Below are 9,021 nucleotides of genomic sequence, written 5' to 3'. Positions count from 1 at the left end.
CTACATGACGTATACTTATACATACGTCGTCAATTTTCATAATAGTATATTTTATATTATACATATACACTGCATTTCTATGATGCGATACACAACCTCAATACTCACTAAAAATAATATCCGGTCTCGTGGAACGTGAAACCTGGTACATTAAATTTTAGGTAAAGATAGCCAAAAATTAAATAAAAATTAATTAATTAATAAATTATAATAATAATAACCAAAATACCTAGGTGTGTTTACGCCACTATGGCAAAGACCAATCCTGCACGTTTAATTATTATAACTGATCTTTAGAACTTTCTTTTTATGCAGTACCTATACCTAGATAAGTTTATTGATTTCATACAATTCAATACATTTTTAACTTTCCAAAATATTATACCGGGTCAGATTAATTTAAATACATCTTCATTCAAATATTAATAACAATTAAATTAACATAGTGTAATAATAGTATATCTGAGCTTTCAAAGGGATATCCATGGGATTTGTATGAGTGACAAAATTCCCACATACTTTGCTACACTACATATGATACACTATACACAGCATAATTTAAGAAATTGACATAACCAATAGACTTCAAAAATTACATTTTAAATATTAAATAAAATAATAAGTTTTGAATTGAATATATAGGCCGTAATAGCTAATATTATGAAAATCTATATTAATTATTATTAATTCAAAATTCAAATAATATTTTTTATCCCGTAAATATTGATAGCTTTTTTTCAACACAAAATATGTACTGTAGCAAGTTATATAATTATCAAACTTCAAGCCTTTATAATAAAGGTATAAATTAAAACACATAATAACAAATTTGTTATTGCTCACAAATTTTAATTTCAGATTTTATAGTGTATTTAGGCACTGCAACATATACGCTTCAATATGGAAAAGTTAAAATAAGTACATTATTCTTTTGTATCTGCGCAGTATATTTTATCAGGTGTACTTAGATCAGTTTTTTCTTGTAATATATCTAGTTATCACGGCATCCCGTACCAAGGTTACAAATGCGATAACCGTCTTTAAATTTAAATTTCCTATACAAATAACTGGTGTCTGATTGATACGTATAGGTGTATTAATAAACAAAAATGTATTATGCGTAATACATATTATACTAATGTATAATGCATTTATACTGTTTTAATGGTCGATTTACTGGAGAATACGATAATAGATGTACTATAATTTATAACAGGCTTGGCGTGGCGCGTTGGCTGCTACCAGTCGCGGAATGCGACTGAGAGTAAGTAACGGCCACAGCTACTAGCTCCCGGATGGGTGACCACTCGGGATCATAGTGGTTAAAAACCTTGCCACACATACACGTGTTTGCTATCAACCGTAACAATCATAAAAAAATACAACCTACCGTACCAACCTACAACGTAACCCTTACAAACAGCTAATGGCCCTAGTTGCCGGGCTTAAGTTCAATAAAAAAAAAAAATTTATAACAATTTGCCGATAAAAATATACACATTTAAGTTAATGGTAATGAAATTGTAAGCATTGCAGAATATCGATCAAAGAATACAATATTTTACGAATAATAAAGTATTGATAAGTCCTTTCGTATTTTTTAGATTAGCGGTTCCCAAACTGTGCTCCGCGGAGCCCTTGGGGCTCCGCAATAGTTTCCCAAGGGCTCCGTTCATTATTGTCCGTATGTATACAGTTCGTGTTAATTATGCTTCATAGAACACAAGCAAATGCAAATGAACGTTAAACATTTCTTGGGGCTCCATGAGAAACTTCTCCTTAAAAAAAGGCTCCGAGGCTGAAAAAGTTTGGAAACCGCTGTTTTAGATGTATATTATAATTTTTCGATAAACAAAATGTATTTTTTTAACATTTGTGCAACTGCTGCAGGCGAAATGTAGGACTGTAATGGTGCTAAAATTATACAAATATCATAGAAACGTTTCAACTTTTATAAGAATGATATAGGCGTGATGTATAATATGTATCCTAGTAAAAAATTAGATAGATAATAATCATATAAAATCAGGAGTCACTTTACAGTCGGTATAGTTTTGAGTGTATTTTTTATCTAAAGGGGGAGGGAGTGCAACATTTATTTAAAAAATAAATGAAGATTTTTTTTATACATTTTATTTATTGTATATTATCATGTTTCGTCATTATTACATTTAGGTATTTGTATTATACATTTTATTTATAAAATATTTTTATTTTTCGTCATTATTACATTAAATTATTATACTTAAGTAACAAATTTAAAATTCTAGGAGGGGGCAAAAGCTTCGTCTTATCTCCCCTGGAGTCGCCCATTTACCTATTTTATCATTGAGTAAGTTATTGTAATAGATGTGTTAACACTTAAATTTGAATTTAATGATAAGTCTTTGTGCTTTGTGATTCTGAGCGGAGATGAGTATTTATTTATATAGCTATTTTAAATTTATTTTTATATTAGTAATATATTAGGTTGAAATATTTTAATAATTAAACTTTTAAGCATTTTGGTGGAAAGTTCCATTTCAAATATTTGCCGAAATTAGCCAAAATATATATTTACCAATAATTTTGGAGTGTTTGAGTTGAAATGTACAGTAGAGCATTAGTAAGTTAACATAGAGTAATATTTAAGTAAGCTTTGGATTTTGTTTAAATTTGATTTATTTGTAGCGGCCTACAGTTGAATACCGCATAAATCTAAATTTGTTTTAAAAATGACTTGTAAATTAGCAATTTATTTTTTATACTTTTGTATTTATTTTTTGACAACACAGTTTTAAGCATACGAAAACGAGAGTTTAAAATTAATCTTTTGGATCTTATGTGTAGATTTTAAGTTAATTATTTGTCTAAAGTGAGGCCTAAATATTTAACTGTACTGGATGAAGGTATAAACTAGTGGTCATCAAATAACGGCCCGCGGGCCGTATACGGCCCCTGGACAAATTTTATCCGGGCCGTAAACAAAGAATAAGTAACATATATTTAATATGATAATATTTTCTTATTATATTCAATTTTAAAATAATACCCATCATATGTTAAAAATATGTACTTAGAATTTTGATGGCCCGCGAAAAATTTTCTGATTCCTAATGTGGCCTTTCAAAAATATTAATTGGTGACTCCTAGTATAAACTATGTTATCTACTGAAACTGGTGGACAGAGTCCGTGTTTTAAAGTAAAGGTGCGGGTATGAATTTACTCGTTGTTGATCAATTTAATTCTCTATTTGGCGTACGATAATGAAATAAGATTTAGATCGGTTAGGAAATTACCAAAAAATATAAGGGGATTTTCATGAATTGAAATTACAACTTTATTGTCAGCGTAATCGTCATTAAGGGTGTCTTGCAAAACAGGTTGATCTGAGGCATAGATGTTGAGTATTATACTATCTTGGGATACGCCTGCTTTGATTCTAGCCATTTGTGAGGTACTGCAGGAGCCAAAGCGGTTTTGCAAATATCGATCGGTTAGATAGGATTTGATTAAAAAAAAAATAGTGATGGAAAAAAAAGTTCCAAAATTTGAAAAGTAGGCCATCATTCCATTCCCTATTAAATACTTGAGAAATATCTAAAAAGACATATTAAGAACAGTATTACCTAGTTATATCTAAGAGAGGTTGATATAACATCTACTAGACGGTGTACTTATGAATTATGCTGTTTAGATTGAAATCAAAATTGAGATGAAAGGTAAGAATGTTATTTAATATAAAATGAAGGGATAATCGTTGAAGAATAAATCTTTCATAAATTTTAGAAAAAAAAGGTAATGAGCTTAGGTCTATATGAGCCTGGAGAATCTGGAGGTTTGTTTGGTTTTATAAAATATACTTAAGAGGACGTCACACCCACATGTGTTATCCCCTTCTTACATACATACAACATAGCAAATTTTCGTTTAGTAGAATCCATTTTATGTTGTTAGCTTTAATAGTAAAGTAAGTTTACCTATTATCAAACTTTAAGGTAAGAATTTTATTTAGGCCATTACAAAGGCTTTTATTGATATTTTAATTTTAAAATGAGTTATAAACATTTTAAAGTTTACATATTTATAACTCACTTTAAAATTAAAATATCAATAAAAGCTTATGTATTGGCTTAGATAAAATTCTTACCTTTAAGTTTGATAATAGGTAAACTTACTCTAATATTAAAGCTAACAACATAAAATGGTTTCTGCTGAACGAAAATTTGCTATGTTGTATACTTATATGTATGTAAGACGGAGATAACACATGTGGGACGCGGGTGCGACGTCCTCATAATAACCATTTTTCGTAAGCAATTTTTATCATTAAATAGCAACCGAGTAACGGTAACCTAATCAGTAAAGTGGTTCACTGAACACTTACTATAGCCTATAGGTACTAAAATTTTTAGTTTTGATGTATTGAGCTTCTGTAGTGACATTAACCCAATACGGCAGTACACCTAACACTACAACATTAATTCAAGGGTAAAATTTTGGATTAAAAATTCTGAATTTTATATTAAAATTAATACAAATTAGTTACTTCTAGTATAAAAGTGTATAAATTGCTGTTTCGTAGTGGTGAGCTGACAAAGCTATCATTGTAACACAGATTATTTTTTATTTTATCAATAATTATTGAACTGCATTACAATAGAACTGAGAGCAACCCTAAGCAAGTTATTTTTCAAATCATTAGAAATACAGAAATTCTGTTTTATATTTTAATTTTAACCTGCTAAGAGTAGTGAGTATACTTTCATATCAGAAAATATGTAAAAATATGTAGAAATTTAATATTGAATTATTTTCTCTGTTATCGGTTATAGATTTAGCTAGTAATGTATTACATAATATATAAATTTAGTAAGTTATTATGTACAATGGATTCAATAGTGATAATAAAAAGTTTTGGTGTAAAAAATGATAGTATAATGTCGTAATATTATATTATAGTATTATACTAGTATCATTACTACCTATACTGGAAGAACGTGGCAATAATAAAAATTCCCGATAAGTGAATATAGGCAATGTACCTACTTCGATGTAACACTACGTAGTATACGTCATGTGTTGAAAATAATCTCAGAAAATAAATTTTTTGGGAATTACTCATATTACGTATAATAGTTATAATACTGCATTAATTATTATAGTTTATTGGCTTAAATTTAGATATATATTTAAATATATTGTACACAAATGTCATGAATCATATTTTTAACGAACCTTATTCACTTACCCATTTGCAGTTGTTTTGAATGTTTTTGCCTTAATTCTAGCGTTCAATTTAGATTAAACAATATAATATTATATAGGTATAATGTTATCAGTGATCATTAGCGCAATCGAATGATGTTTTGAAGAAAAAAAACTATAGGTATAACTGAAACCAAATCTATAACATCAAAATTTGAATAACAACATTATACCTACAAATTAAATAATAATTCATAGTAATATGATAGATACTGTGGTTTAAAACAATACAGTCTCCGGATGGAATCGTTAAAATTTAATCATACAAACGACAATTTATGTATGATTTTATAGACAGAAAATAAGGATACCTATAATTTTAGAAAATCTAAGAAGGTAAATTGCATAAACATAATACCATACAATATTAGATACAAATCAAGGAATATAATAAAATTTCTGATACATATTATATTGTTTAATACGATTTATAGTTACAGTTTTGTACGCTTCAGTAAGTAGGTACCTAGTATACACACTTGTACCAATATGGCAACATGCATAATATACAACAACAAAATATTACTATAATAGACGAATGTCGCCTTTAGATTGCGCGTTTGTGTAATTTAATTTTTGGCTTTCATGCATAGGTACAATTATTTGCATAAAATAGTTGGTATTGACAACTGAGTTTTTTTTTCTATCTACGCATCAGCTTATACAATGCCTGGTAATATTATCTAATATCTGACATTCGCATTTCGATAGTTCTAATATTTAAGGTTAGACTACGAAAAAAGCGCGAAACGAAGTGTATAGTGTATACATACTAAGGTTATGAAGTACGCTTATATAAATATAATACAATATATTCCATGAAAAAATTAAAACCGCGGGATTGTTTTGGTCAACTTGGTTTCTATGAAAGTTTAAGAAGTACCTATATTATAATATAAAGCCGTAGACTTATATAGACATACAGTCTTATAAATTCACTCATATGTGATCGAATAATACATATTATGATAAATAGTGGAGTAGGTATATATTATATACCTAAAGACTAAAAGGCCAAAATGACGTTGTCATGCGCAATTTATATAAACGTTTAAGAGGTAAGATGAATTATTTATTTTCAGATGAATAGAAGGGCAGTCTATATATTTACCGATGTCCAATTACTATTTTAAACGTATGTATGATTTTAATTTAACAAGTCTTAAAGTACATTTTTTGTTTTTTAAATAAATTAATATGCAAAATTATTATTTTTTATTCTATATTTATACATTTAGTTGTAAAGGTTAATGAAGACAATTAATTTTTTAACGAAATTGAAATCGAACCACTGATAATATCAGAAAATTGTTCTCTTTTATTAGTTTCCACAAGTAAATTAATGAATGTTCAAAAACATTTCATACATAAATAAATTGCCAAAATTCCAAATTTCCTGTTCCAACAGCTTTAAAACAAATATATTATTTCTAAATTTATATAAGTATAGCATGTTAATTATTCTAATAATTTGAGAAAATGCATTTATACTAATATAAGTCTAGTTGTCAAAGCTGGAATTTAATATTCAATACAAAAATAAACATATTTTTACTTTATTTACATTTGTACACCAATATGCATGTTTGAGTTTTCACTAAGTTGAAAGTCGAAGCCTGTTTAATTACGTAATACCTGATTAAAAATATCAAATACATACGTTTCAACGTTTGACCTAATATCCACCAATTATTATACTACATTAAAATATCATGTTATACCTAGGTAATAATACATGCCAATAATTCAGTATGATTTTAAATTTAATACAACTGCAAATTGCAATAAATGTGTCGATAAACTAATACACCAGTCACCAACAACATATTTTTTAAATCCTTATTGCTTTGGCAGTATATGACTGTGAATATTGTATACAATTATCTGATTGATATGGTTTTATTTGCATCTATAAATAAATATTAGATAAACTAAATAACATGGTAATTGTTAGGTAACGTAATAACTAATAACTTATACACGAAACTTTCTGATAAAACTATAGTCAATAAATGTATTAATTTAAAATTTTTAATGAAGTACAGAAATTTTAAGTTAGAATAATATACATGACTACCCCAAAAACTCGTAAGCTCAGCGACAACAAAAATCAAGTATTTTTATTTTTTAATAAGTAATTGTATAATTTTTTTTTTTTTTAGACAATCGAACAGTTACTGATAACTGTAATGTAGGTGCATAGTACAAACAAAAATGTTTTTTAATTGTTACTGTTGGCCGTTGAGAGCTTATTCCAAAAAAAATTTAATTTTTAACTATAGGATAAATTATTTTTAGATTGCTATTGCCAATAAATAAAATTTCCGAAGGAAAATTTTGCACACTGATATTGATTGTAATGTTGTTACTTAGAACAGAAGCTAGGAATTTTCTGTATTACTAAGTACCTCCTAATGCAAAAAAAAATTTTAGCAATTTTTTAACGAAAGGGTTAAAAAAATTGACAATTTTTAAGCTATAGGACTAATATTTTTATAAGAGTTTTGAATTCTCATAAATTAATCAAATTTTCACCAAAAGATTCTTTTTTTTTTTTTAGAAATACTTGTTAAACATTTTAATAAATTTTTAGTATTTAATAGTAAAAACGTCTGAATAGAATTTCTTAAAAAGTTCCCTACATGATAAGACTAGTAGGCTTTAATTATTATTTTTTTAATATGATATTTATAAATGCTAAGATATAAATAATAAATTAATAAATATAAAATTAATCATTACAATGAAAGATCTAATTCATTTATAGTAAGCTGAAAAAATGGTACTTTTCTTGTTATATAAGACTACTTTTTTTTCTTTTCTTTTTTTTTTTAATATGTAAAAGTGGTTTAATGCAAGAAAGAGTTTTACTACAATAATAAATGCTTTATTAGTAATTATTTATCAAAGAAAATAAAATTTTGATTGTTTTAAAAATTTTGATAAACTTACATTCTTTAACATTTTATTGCCATCTTGCTGATTTCTAGAGACATTCTATATTTTGAGTATATAAAGTTTTTGTTGTGGTTTACAGTAAAATGCTTAACACTTGCTTTTTTAAGTTTGCTAAAGTTGTATATTCTTCAACTATTGCAGAAGTATTCTATCTGCACTATTTTTACGCTTAGAAAATAGATTTTCTTTTATCTCAAAAAAACTCACAGCATAAAATGTATTCTAAACAAAGTAATTTTGTTCTACAGACTACTTACAAGTAATAAATTGAGTATTTTTTATTTACATATTTTATACTCCACGAGCTGTCTTATGTAAGCTAGTGCCAAGTACAATTTAAGTAGATAATCATGATCTAAATAAATTTTTAAACAATAAATAATCATAAACATAAAATACAATTATTAGATATAAGTATTTAAACAATTTTTATTATGGCAATCAACATGGAGTAGGTATTTTAATTTTATAACACCTAAATTAAATAAAAAGTGATCATTTTAAAAATAATAACATGTGTGAATCATTTATAATGTTGTACATTTCCAATCTTAACTTAATAAAATAAGATAACAATTATTGAAACATATAATTTGTTAACTTGAAATTAATATAAATAACACTTAAAGTGAAAAACAAAATATTTGAATTAACTAAAACTATATAATTTATTTGATATACAAAATATAACTAATGAATATTACTATTTATATGATTAACTAAGTTAATTAATCATGATTCATGACTATATTTATAAAATATGTATATATATAACAATTAGCTAATAATTTCTGATGAAATTAATTAAGTAAATT

The sequence above is a fragment of the Melanaphis sacchari genome, unplaced genomic scaffold (genome assembly GCF_002803265.2).
Source record: "Melanaphis sacchari strain LSU unplaced genomic scaffold, SCAv2.0 Contig0_pilon_pilon, whole genome shotgun sequence".
In the NCBI taxonomy this organism is placed as follows: Eukaryota; Metazoa; Arthropoda; class Insecta; order Hemiptera; family Aphididae; genus Melanaphis; species Melanaphis sacchari.
The sequence above is the reverse complement of the archived record's forward strand: the minus strand, read 5'-3'. Positions refer to the sequence as shown.